We start from the raw sequence: 12380 nt of genomic DNA, 5'->3' as shown, positions 1-12380 counted from the left end.
TATATATATATATATATATATATATATATATATATTATACACCACATCTTCTTTATCCATTCATTGGTTAATGGACATCTTGGCTCTTTCCATAGTTTGGCTCTTGTGGACATTGCTGCTATAAACATTGGGGTGCACATGCCCCTTCGGATCCCTACGTTTGTATCTTTGGGGTAAATACCCAGTAGTAGTACGGTTTGCGTCAAGTGTTCCGTCTTTGAGGTAATAGCGTGCGATGTCATCCCATTTTTCAGGTAACGGAGCTTTTCCGATTAAGTAACTTGCATTGGCAAGAAAGCCGAGTGAACTGTTTTCCAGCTTCATGAAGGGCATGTGGAAGATTGGCGCTCGGACCCCAGGGGGTTAGGACATTCTCCGCCTCACCGGGTGGTCTCACCTTGACACCCGGTGTATCCTTCCCGCTGCTCAGGGGTCGCACCGCCCCCGGGCCCCCGTTCCCGCCGCGGCGCGCGATGCGGGACTTGGGGTGCTGCGGCCGGGGACGCGGGTCGCGGGTGAGGGAGCTGCGGGGCCCGGCGAGGGGACCGCGGCGGGTCGGGGCCACGCCGGGCGGCGCCTGTCCTCGTCGCGGCCTGGGGGTCCGTGCACGCCCGGCTCGGGCCCTTCCCGTCGTGCGCGCGTGACGCGGAGCCGTGTGCAACGCGCCCGAGCCAAGGCCGGGGGGTCCCGGGGGTGAGCGGCGTTCCCGGCGACGTGGGAACGTGCCCTGTTGGAGTGACGGAGGATGAACCCCGGGAACGGTTCTGACCCCTCGGGGCTCGGGGCTCGGTGACAGCACGCGGGTGCGGCCCGGCGCACACTCTTCTTTCGGGTGCACGACCGCGGACGGAAGGCGAGCCCTTCCGAAATGGCACAGGGACTGGAGAGGCTTAGAGTGACTGACGCCGCTCACGCGGGGCCCGGCAGGTGCCTTCTTAGCGCAGTGGGCAGCGCGTCAGTCTCATAATCTGAAGGTCCTGAGTTCGAGCCTCAGAGAGGGCACGAGAGTTTTGTCACTTGGACACAGACACAGCGTTTGGGAAACAAGTGTGTCAGTGGAGACAGTGACCCACTGACCAAGTTCCCCAAGTGACAGCTGGGCAGCAGCGGCGGACTCCGAGTCCCAGGGCTGTGATTACAAATTGGGGTGGGGGGGTGGGGGAGGGTTTCGTTGGGGAGCAGGGAGCGACAGGATTTTTCAGTACTGACGACAGAGCGCACTAGTATCGGAAGTCTCTTTTAATTGCCTGTCTGCTGCCCTAGAGATTTACCGGAATCTTAGTCCCTTAAAACAGCATCCATGTCTGATCTTACAGTCCTGGAGGTCAGAAGTGTGACATGGGTCCTCTGGGGCTCAGACCAAGCGGTGACAGAGCTGCCTGCCTTCTAGAGGCCCCAGGGGAGAATTCCTTCCTGCCTTTTCCAGCTTCTAGAGGCTGCCCACATTCCTCAGCTCCCGACAGGACCCTGTCGCTCTGACCTCTGCTTCTGTCGTCACAGCTTCTCTGCCTCGACCCGCCTCCCACCCTCTTCCAGGCACCTTGTGATTACATGGAGCCCACCTGGGGAAGCCAGGACACTCTTCCCATCTCAAGATCCTTACCTCAGTCACATCCTCAAGGTCCCCTTTGCCACGCAAGACAACCTGCTCACAGGTTTTGGTGATTAGGAAATGGAGCTCTCAGGGAGGGGTGGGTGGGAGACACTATTACACCTAACATCATCTGCCCCCTGGTTGCCAAAGACCTCCACCTCTCCACGTGAAACAATGCTCACCCATCCCAATCTCCCCCAGATCTCAACTCAGTTCAGCCTCAACTCACGTACATGCCCCCAAGTGGGCATGAGTGAGGCCCTATGTAGAAGCCATTCTGGGCACAGTTCCTCTCCGCTTACAAATCTGTGCAAGCCACAAGTTCTCTGCTCCCCAAAACGCGATGGTGGGGCAGGAACAGGATGACCATTGTAGACTTTCCCACTTAAGAGGGATACACTTGAAGGGAAGAAGGAGTCACCAGTCCTAAGTAGTTGCACAGTGAATTTTCCAAATCCCTTTTGGATGTTCAAAATTCAGCCAGGCGAACAACACTTGAGCTGAATTTCCAGGCCTGGGAAGCACCCCCTCAGGCTAGAGTCTCTGCCCTGGGAGGCAGGCTTCCATGTCTGGGGTGGCCGGTCCATGTCCGCAGCTGATCACAGGATCATCAGCCGGTTTCCTCACTATAAAGTGTGGGGAATTCAGTATCCTTCTTTCCTTTTGTCCTCTCTCTGTGCGAGCTGGCAGGGTGTCTGCCCGTGGAACACTCTCAAGACCTTCGTGGGGCTCCTGTGTGTGCCATGAAGAGTCTGTGGGGTACACAAGCATAGGGAGGGGGAGCAGCTCTGTCCTGAAGACACCAGGCTCCCAGACTGCCCTGTTCCCTGAAAGACTTGAGCTGGTGTCCCCTCGCTACACCTCCTGGAAGGTGGCTTGAGGTGGCAACGGTAAGTCATCATTGAGATCCCGCGTCTACTCATGTACTTCTTCTCAGAGTCCATTCGGCAGGGACGAGGAGTGGTGGAGACCCATATCGCCACGGCCTCTGCCTCTACCCTGTTTCTTTCTCGCCACAACCACTCTTCCAGGCCTGGGGAAATCCCGTAGTTTAGGGAAATGTCTTCCCTTCCTCCAACTGAAACCTGGCTCTCTTCCAGTTCCCCTTTTCTGAAACTCATGCTACGCCAAGTCAGACAGCTCGGCCTGGAAGCCTGCCGCCCTAGCACCGTCTCGAGCGACTGTGGCGCAGCAGAGGAGACTCGTCCCAGGGGAGAAGCTGAGCCAGGACCTCTGGGATCTCATGGGGGATCTCTGGGATCTCATGGCCGTGGCTATCAGGAAACTTTCCGAACAGCACATTCGATGGCACCAGCTGAAGCCTCTCAGCACCTCTGGGTTCTCTGAGCTTTTCTGATCACAGAGCCCAAGACCTTCCGGGCAGGCAGTTAGTTGCCTGGAATCCGTGGGTGCCATATTCCTCTTCTGCACCATCCCTTAACAGGAACCACCTGACTGGTTTCCTTTTAACATGAACCACAGGTTTCTGCGCACATTTTTAAAAATTCTGGACTAACGGTTTTCCTTTGGTGTGTTATCACAAAAATGGCATTTTTCCTTTTGTCGGTTTTAAAGTTATACATTGTATCTCTGTGTTAGTGGTTACCCTGCACCCCAAAACAAGTAAGTACACATTAAAACAAAGTTTACTTTGTTGAACTTTAATCAGTCCCTTTTTCTTTTCTCTGGATAACAAAAGGACCCTAGTGCATTTAAATTCATTAACCATTTCTCCTGACCTGTGTAAAATTGATGTGTATATTTTAAACATAGCTTCTTTTGGAAACCCTGTTAGATATTATCACGCTTGTTTAACATAGCAAAATTCATTCAAAATTTCCGCATCCTTATCAATTCCTTCTCATTCCTTTTTTATGTATTTTTAATTTTTAAAAAATATTTTATTCATTTACTTATTTGTCAGAGAGAGAGCACAAGCAGGGGGAGTGGCAGGCAGAGGGAGAAGCAGGCCCCCCACTGAGCAAGGAGCCTGATGCGGGACTCCATCCCAGGACCCCGGGATCCTGACCTGAACCAAAGGCAGATGCTTAACCGGCTGAGCCACCCAGGTGTCCCTTCATTCCTTTTTTTAAAAGGGAGGTGCAGGGGCCTCTGGGTGGCTCAGTCCTTTAAGCACCTGACTCTTGATTTGGGCTCAGGTCATGATCTCAGCGTCATGATCTCAGGGTTGTAAAATCAAGCCTTGCACGGGGTCTGCGTTCAGTGGGGAGTGTGCTTAAGATCCTCTCTCTTCCTCTCCCTCTGCCCCTCCTCCCCTGCTTGGGTGTGCATGCACTCTCTATCTGTCAAAAAAAAAAAGGGTGGGCGACAGCATTTACTGAGGCTCAGTTCATATGCACTGCACTGAATGTATTCAAACGAGCAAATTTTTTAGTTTTGTGGTATGATTACACACATAAGACCATCACTGAAATCCAGGTTCTAGTGTATCCATTACTTCCCAAACTACTTTAGGCTGCCCAGTAATCAATCCTTCTCTTGTCCCCACCCTGTCCCCTGCAAACCATTTTTCTGTTGGTCACCATAGATTAGTTTGTATTTTCTGTAATTTTTATTAAATGGAATAACATAGTATATATCCTTGTAGATTAGCTTCTTTCCCTCATCATAATTATTTTGAGATTAATGTATGTCTCATATTACCACTAGCTCATTCCTTCTTACAGCTGAGTGGTATTTCATGGTATGGATAGACCACGGTTTAACTACCCACCCATTGAAGGACCTTTGGACTCCCAGTTTTATGCTATTAGAAATAGAACTTCTATGAACATTCGTATCCAGGCTTCATGTGATGTAAGTTTCATTTCTCTGAGATAAGTAACCACCAGTGTAATGGCTGGGTCATGTGATAGTTGTATTTTTAGTCTTTCAAGAAAAAAACATTTTTTTATTTGCTTTAAACAGTTCATTATCTTTTTGACATTTTTAAAACCTTACGTTTTTTGAGCAGTTTTAGGTTTATAGAAAAAATTGAGCAAAAAGTACAGTTTCCATATTACACAAAAGTTTGTGTCCCCCACCAATTTCCTCTATTATTATCTTGCGTTAGGCTGGTGCCTTTGTTATTATAATTGGTGAGCCAATATTGATACATTATTATTAACTAAAATCCACAGTTTCTAGTAAGATTCAACTTTTGCATTGAACTTTCTATGGGTTTTGGCAAATATGTAATGACATGTATCTACTGATACAGTATCATACAAAATAATATTTTCCTGGCCCTAAACACCTCCCGTGTTCCCCATATTCATCCTTCCCTCCCTCCTCCAGAACCCCTTGCAACACTGACCTCTTAACTGTCTCCATAGCTTTGCATTTTCATAATGTCATAATGTTGGAATCATACAAGACGATTGGCTTTTCAGATTAGCTTCTTTTACTTCGTAATATGTACTTGTGATTCTTCCATGTCTTTTTTGATTTGGTAGCTCATTTCTTTCTATCATTGAATAATATGGCACTGTAGGGATGTACCACTGTTTGTTTATCCATTCACCTAATGAAGGACAACTCGGTTCCTTCCAAGTTTTGGCAATTATAAATAAAGCTACTATAAAGATTCGTGTACAGACTTTTGTGTGGTTGTAAGTTTTTAGTTCACTTGGGTGAGTGCGGAGAGGCGTTACCGCTGGGTCATATGGCAAGACTATGTTTAGTTTTGTAAGAAACTGCCAGGCTGTCTTCCACAGTGGCTGCACCATTTTGCATTCCCACCAGCTATGAATTAGAGTTCCTATGACTCCACATCCTCACCAACAACTGGTGTTGTCAGGGTATTGGATTTGGGCCATACTTAGAGCTATCTAGTGGTATCTTACTGCTGTTTTAGTCTGCAATCCCCTGATGACATATGGTGTTGAGCATCTTTCCATATGCTTATTTGTCATCTCTATATCTTCTTGGTTGAGTTGTCTGTTCAGATCTTTGCACATTTAAAAAATTGAGTTGTTTGGGACTACATCAAAATTAAAAAAAAAAAAAAAAGCTTCTGCACAGCAAGGGAAACAATCAAGAAAACTAAAAGTCAACCAAGTGAATGGGAGAAGATATTTGCAAATGACATATCTGATAAAGGGTTAGTATCCAAGATATATAAAGAACTGACAAAACTCGACACCCACAAACAAATAACCCAGTTAAAAAATGGGCAGAAGACACGAACAGACATTTCTCCCAAGAAGACTTACAGGTGGCTGACAGACACATGAAAGGATGCTCAACATCACTGATCATCAGGGAAATGCAAATCAAAACTACCATGTGATATCACCTCACACCTGTCAGAATCAGCTCAACAGCTCAACAGCTCAAGAAAGAGTAAGTGTTTGCGAGGATGTGCAGAAAAAGGAACACCTGTTGCACTGTCGGTGGGAATGGGAAGTGACGCAGCCACTGTGGAAAACAGTATGGAGGTTCCTCAAAAATCTAGAAATAAAACTACCCTCTGATCCAAGAATCACACTACTGGGTATTTACCTAAAAAAATATAAAAACACGAATTCAAAAGGATACATGCACCCCTATGTTTATTGCAGTATTATCAACAATAGCCAAATTATGGAGGCAGCCAAGTGTCTACTGATAGATGAATGGATAGGGAAGATGTGGCTTGTACATACGATGGAATATTACTCAGCCTTGAAAAAACGAAACCTTGCCATTTGCAACGACATGGATGGAGCTAGAGAGTATTATGCCAAGCAAAATAAGTCAGTCAGAGAAAGACAAATACCATATGATCTCCCTCATATGTGGAATTTAGGAATCAAAACAAATGAGCAAAGGGGGAAAAAAAAACAAAGAGAAAACAAGAGAGAGAGCAAGAAACAGACTATTAACTATAGAGAACAAACTGATGGTTGCCAGAGGGGAGGTGGGTGAGTGGGGTAAAGAGGGCATAGGGATTAAAGAGTACATGGGAAAAATAGTAGAAATTCAGTTGTTTCTTTTCTTATTGTTGTGTTTTAAGAGTTCTTTGCATATGTTGGGTGACAGTCCTTTCTCAGATATGGCTTTTGCAAATATTTTCTCCCAGTCTGTGGCGTGTCTTCTCATTTTCTTCTCAGTGTCTTGCAGAACAGAAATTCTAAATTCTCATGAAGTCCAACTTATCACGTTTTCCTCTCATGAATCATGTTTTTGGTGTTGTACCTAAGAAGTTATCACTAAACCCAAAGTCACCTGTTTTCCTCTGTGTTACTTTCTAGGAATTTCATGGTCTTACATTTTAGATTTAGGTCTAGGATCCATTTTGAGTTAAGTTTTGTAAAAGGCATAAGGTCTGTGTCTAGTTCTGTACTAGATTCATTTTTTTTTTTTTTTTTCTGCATGTGGACATCCAGTTTTTCCAGCACCATTTGTGGAGAGACTATCTTTGCCCCATGTACTGCCTTTCCTCGGTGATCAGGTGACTGTGCGGGTCTATTTCTGGGCTCTCTCTTCTGCTCCATTGATCGGTTTGTCTATTTTTTTCACCAACACCACACTCTTTATTACTGTCACTTTATGGTAAATCTGAGGTCAAGCAGTGACAGTCCTCCAACTTTGTTCAATTTTGCGTTGCTTGTTCTGAGTCATTTGTGTCTACATATAAACTTTAGAATCAGTTTGTCAATATTCATGAAATAACTTGCTGCAATTCTGATTGGGATTGCACTGAATCTACAGACCCCGCTGAGTTGAGTCTCAGGTGTGCGGTGGGCTGCGTCTGGGGGCGTGGGAGACAGCAGGGAGGTGTTTTCGAACTCTGCAGGTGGAAGTCAGAAGGGCTCCCACCGCATCCCTGCATCCTCCCCACCTGAGCTGGAGTGGAGCTCAAGTCCCGGTTGTGCGTGCGGGACGCGTGTGTGAGAGAGAGACAGAGACAGAAACAAAGACCCAAAGTTTAGGGCGGGGATCCATTTGAATTAGTGAGGGTCTCCAGGCCCTCCCGCCGGGAGAGTAGAGGTCCCGGCGGCCCCGAGCCCACAGAGCGGCCTGGGTGGGTCCCGGGTTCCCCTCCCTCGCCCAGTCGAGCCTCCAGCCACAGCCCCTCCGCCCCTCATCTTCGGCGGTCCAGCCCCGCCCGCAGACCCCCGGAGTCCCAGGCCCCTGCCACCCGCGCACAGGGCCGCCAGGTGCCACCCGCCAGCCCAGCTCTCCGCGCCCCGCGTGCGACCTCGGGGGTGGGGGCAGGTCACCGCGGGGGTGCGACCTCGGAGGACGGTGTTAGAGGGGAGATCCGCGAGCTGATGACGCGTCGCCCTGGATATGAGGCCCTGGTTATGCGGGACAGTGGTCCGCAGGAACCATAAAGCCCCGCACTTAGCAGGGTCGTACCCGGACCCACGAAACACCTTGGGGCGGGCGGGGCCCCCTCCCCCCCCAGCCCTGCACCTGCACCTGCGTGACGGGCCTGAGACGGCCACGTGACTGACTCAGCGGGGGTCCGCAGCCCCGCACCCTCTTCCCGCCCCGACCCCCGGCCCGAGAGCGAAGTGCCGGCCGCCCCGGTCCCGCGCTCCCGGTCTCGCCCGAAGCTCCTCTTCAGAGATCCTGACTCCGTGCATCGAAGGTAGCGTCTAGGTCACAGAGGACGGGGTGCACCCCGCGGGGCTTCATCCCCGCTGCGGCGGGAAGGCGGTGCCCTGGCCGTCGCTGAGGTTCTCCCTGGGCCGAGGGAAGCCTTCGGGGCCCTAACACCAAGCTGTGCGAGCGGCTCCCGCCCTCCTTAGCTCTGCGGCGTCCTGGGCGGCAGGACGGCTGCTCGGGTCGTGCACCTTCTCCCGAGCCGCCGCTCCGCATCCACGGGCTCTGGCAACAGTATTTAGTCTAAGAGCAAGGACAGACCTAGCATCATGCCGGGCCTGCGCGCGGGCTCCATGGCTTAGCTGGTTAAAGCGCCTGTCTTGTAAACAGGAGATCCTGGGTTCGACTCCCAGTGGGGCCTTGGCTTTTCCTCTTCTGGGAAAGCTGGTTTCTCCATTAACCCCCTCTGCTCTTTATTCTCCACTGTATCCAGTGTTGCTCTAAATTCTGATCCAATCACGCCTAAGCAGTTGTGACTGCAAAATTCTCACTTTCAAGGAAAAGGGATGTGTTTCTTTATGATCAGAGTGAAACTGAATGAAAATGGACTTCTGTGGCTCTGAGAGCTGAGAAAGCCAGAAATCAGTAACTTCCTTTGTGATATCTTTGCTGAAGCTCCTCCCTGTCCTCTCTTTTTTGGGGACGGATGGGGGAAGAACAACAAAAATGTTCCCTACTCTTAAGCCTTTTTCTGAATTCCCATATAATTAATTAGTGATTTGAGAGAACCTAGCATGCTATGTTTTACGTATGATTTTCCAAATACTACTAAATTATAAAATAGTAATGTATATTTTCTTATATGTCTTCAGTCTTCAAGGAAGGGTATTAGCCCCCAAGGAAATAAATAAATTAACCCCACTGGAAACTGAATTTTAGTTCTGCAATTAGAAACACAGAATGATCCTATAATGCAGTGATTCCCAAGCTGGGTGTGCATTTAAATCACCTAGGGAGCTTGTTAAAATACAGTGTCTTGGGACTCATCCCCAGAAGTTTTAATTCTGGCTTGGTAAAGGACCCAGAAATGCACACTTTTAGCAAGTACTCCAAGTGATTTTGAAGCAAGTGAATTACATTTGCAAAACCCCACATTACAGACATAGCTGAACAAAAAGTGAGGTCAACAAATGCCCTTAGCACTTTGTACTGATTCAAGAACATCTACTCACCCTCCTATCATCAAATTAGAATTATTCTAATCCAAACTGAATTGATCTTCTCTATCTCCTAGGTTCTATCTGCTTTTGCCTTGGACATCCTCTCTTCATCCTGATTCTTTCAATATAAACATAGTGTATTGGTCAGCAAGGGCCGCCATAACAAAATATCACAGACCGGGTCGCTTAAACGACAGAAGTTTATCTTCTCATAGTTCTGGATGCCAGAAGTCCAAGATGAAGGTGCCATCAGAGCTGGTTTCCTGGTGAGGCCTTTCCTCTGTCTTGTAGACCTCCACCTTCCTGCTGTATCCTCACATGGCCTTTCAAGGGGAGAGAGAGACAGTGAGACAGCTCTGGTATGTCTTTCCCTTCTTATAAGGACACCAGTCTTATTAAGTAAGGGCACCGCCCTTATGACCTCATTTAATCTTGATTAATTCCTTAAAGATCCTATCCCAAAATATAGTCACGTTAGCGGTAAAGGGCTTCAACATATGCTTTGGAAGGGGGGAACACAGTTCAATCCATAACAAGTAGGAGAGGGAGAATTGTATGACTTAGCTCTGAGTGACAGCTTCATCAGGACAGCATCTAATTAGCTGAAGTGCCACCTGAAGAGGGAGCTTTGTGGATGTGATGAAAGTGTGGAGATAAAAGTATTGTCACTGAGTTAGCAAGGATTTGGCCTTTAAAGCACTTTTTTTTTTTTTAAGATTTTATTTCTTTGCCAGAGAGAGAGAGAGAGAATGCACACAAGCAGGGGGAGCTGGAGGCAGAGGGAGAAGCAAGCTCCTGCCTAGCAAGGAACCTGATGCGGGACTCACTCGATCCCAGGGATCATGACCCAAGACAAAGGCAGATGCCCAACCAGCTGAGCCACCCGGGCATTCTACTTTTAAAACACTTTTTAAAATACTTCTTCTGTTCTATTTTGTCCTGAGATGTGACCTGCTCTGTGATATTATTCATATGACAGAGATGGCTGGAAATTGTACCTGCCTTTGTAAGAAATAAAAGGAGGACTTAATTTAACTAACACTGTGCTGAAGCCAGTAGATAAAGAGGACATGAACCTTGTCTCTAAGGAGACTTCAATATGGTTGAACAGGCCAAGTAAACACATACCCCAAACACTACAGACGTAAGAAAACCCATGTTCACTCATAACATTTGCAAAGCATTCACTTTGTCTTTGAATTCTGAAAATGTGTGAGCCTTGCATATGGTGGACAAATGACACCTGTTTAAGCTTCAAGCTCCTCAACTACAAAATGAGGACAATAATAGTACCCACCTCAAGGAATTGTTAGGAACGTTATATGAGACCATTCATGTAAAGTATCTACATATATTAAGCTAATGTCATCATCATCATCATTATTAATGCAGTATTTGTTTGTTTACTGAAAATTGTTGGGGTAAATCCTACTCTCCCTTGCTATTAAGATGGGATCAATGAGTGGAAGAACTGATGTAATCTATAATCATAACCAGAACTGTAAATAAAAGATGGATACTGTTTCTCCAGGGAGATTCATTTGCCAATGACAGCCCCGCCGGGACCACTGGCATAATGGGTGAGAACTGGTTTTATCTGCCTTTGAATCAGACTTGGAACCTATTTCTCCAGAAGTACATTCACCCTACCTGCCATATCAAGACCTTTAGTGGCTCTTATGGAAGCCCTAGCCAAATTGTACCTGCTTCCCTCTCTCAGGACTTTTGGAATCCAACCCTTTCGCCACCTTTCTCTTGACTACATTTCTATAGCGAAAGACACCTGTTAATATAAGTTCAAGTGAGAAGAGGTATGTTCTGGTGATGTCTCTTTCTATGCACACCAGCCTAGATGGCACTGGGTTTTGTTCAGTTTTATTTTGTCTTGAGACAGAAAATGAAGGTTCCGAATTTTGAATGAGATCAGGCAGGGTGAGATGACTCCATGAGCTAAATGATTTCTCATTAAACCAGACCAATGGCTATCATTTGTTGACTTCAATCTCAGAATTATGTCCAAGAATTCCTGTTATCTAGGAGACAGAGGAAAGAGAGCAGGTCAAATCACTAAAGATCAATTCTCTAGAGGGCAATGCTCTGAAGATAAATTTGAAGATCAAACATTATGAACAATGACCAATAAGCCCAAGTATTGAGGATTTTTTTGGGCGGGGTGCTGTGGGATCTTGTTTTACTCTTTTCCATCTTATATGCAGATGCAGGAACTTGCTGGCAAATGTAGTTTAGTATGTTCTCTGTTTTTGGAGACGTGTTCCTTTGCCACACCTCTGCCTCAGTATCTGCCTCTGTCCCTGTCCTTGGCGGTTAAACACCAGCAACAAACCATCCTAGCAATGGATTCAGGTAGTTGCATGACATTTTGTGAAGGGGAAGTTGGTCAAGTCGACCTAGAGGTGTCTTAGGGAAGCAGGAATCCATCCTCTGGTGAATGGACCCTCAGGCCATCTTTTTTAGGAGGCCTTTTTTGGTTGAATCATGTATTCCTATCAATTCTCACATACATGCTCCTTTCTGTTCACTGTTTTTACATTCTCTCAGCACCTCATGCACAGCTGGCTCTTGATTACCCAGCTGACAATCTCAGCCTCTTTCCCTGGACTCCTGCAGATTTCCAGCCAACCCCCCAGCTTCCAGTCTCCTCCTCTTTGATCCCTCATCCAGTGGCCGTAGTAAATGTTCTGAGTGCTGCGCCCACCATTTCACAGCCCTTCCGAAAATATTTTCATTTGATCAGACTCCTTAACCTAGTATTCAAGATTGTCCGTATTACCCAGGTTATTTTTACAACCTGGTTTTACTACACCACTTTATGTACCCTATGCTGCAATAATTGATAATGTGTGCCTCCATCCATCAAAAAATGTATACATACCTCCCTAATGCCCTTTGTCATCACTTAGGGATATTAAGATCCCCTTCCATTACTCCTTACCTTCTCACTTCCACAGCTGCTGTTAGTAAGTTCAGGGCCATTTTTTATTTATTGTACTTCATATGTGTATTTCCCCCTT

At 47.0% G+C, this 12380-nt stretch overlaps 2 non-coding genes across 2 annotated transcripts; both read left to right on the top strand.

Annotated features, from left to right (window-relative positions):
- The first annotated feature begins 929 nt into the window (after positions 1–929).
- Positions 930–1002, top strand: TRNAM-CAU. Its single transcript has one exon. It is a non-coding gene; the product is annotated as a tRNA-Met (tRNA).
- Positions 1003–8475: 7473 nt separating this feature from the next.
- Positions 8476–8549, top strand: TRNAT-UGU. Its single transcript has one exon. It is a non-coding gene; the product is annotated as a tRNA-Thr (tRNA).
- The last annotated feature ends 3831 nt before the right edge of the window (positions 8550–12380 follow it).

Source organism: Phoca vitulina, unplaced genomic scaffold, assembly GCF_004348235.1.
Source record: "Phoca vitulina isolate PV1807 unplaced genomic scaffold, GSC_HSeal_1.0 scaffold123, whole genome shotgun sequence".
NCBI lineage: Eukaryota > Metazoa > Chordata > Mammalia > Carnivora > Phocidae > Phoca > Phoca vitulina.
Note: the sequence above shows the minus strand (reverse complement) of the source record. Positions and strands in the feature narration are given on the sequence as shown.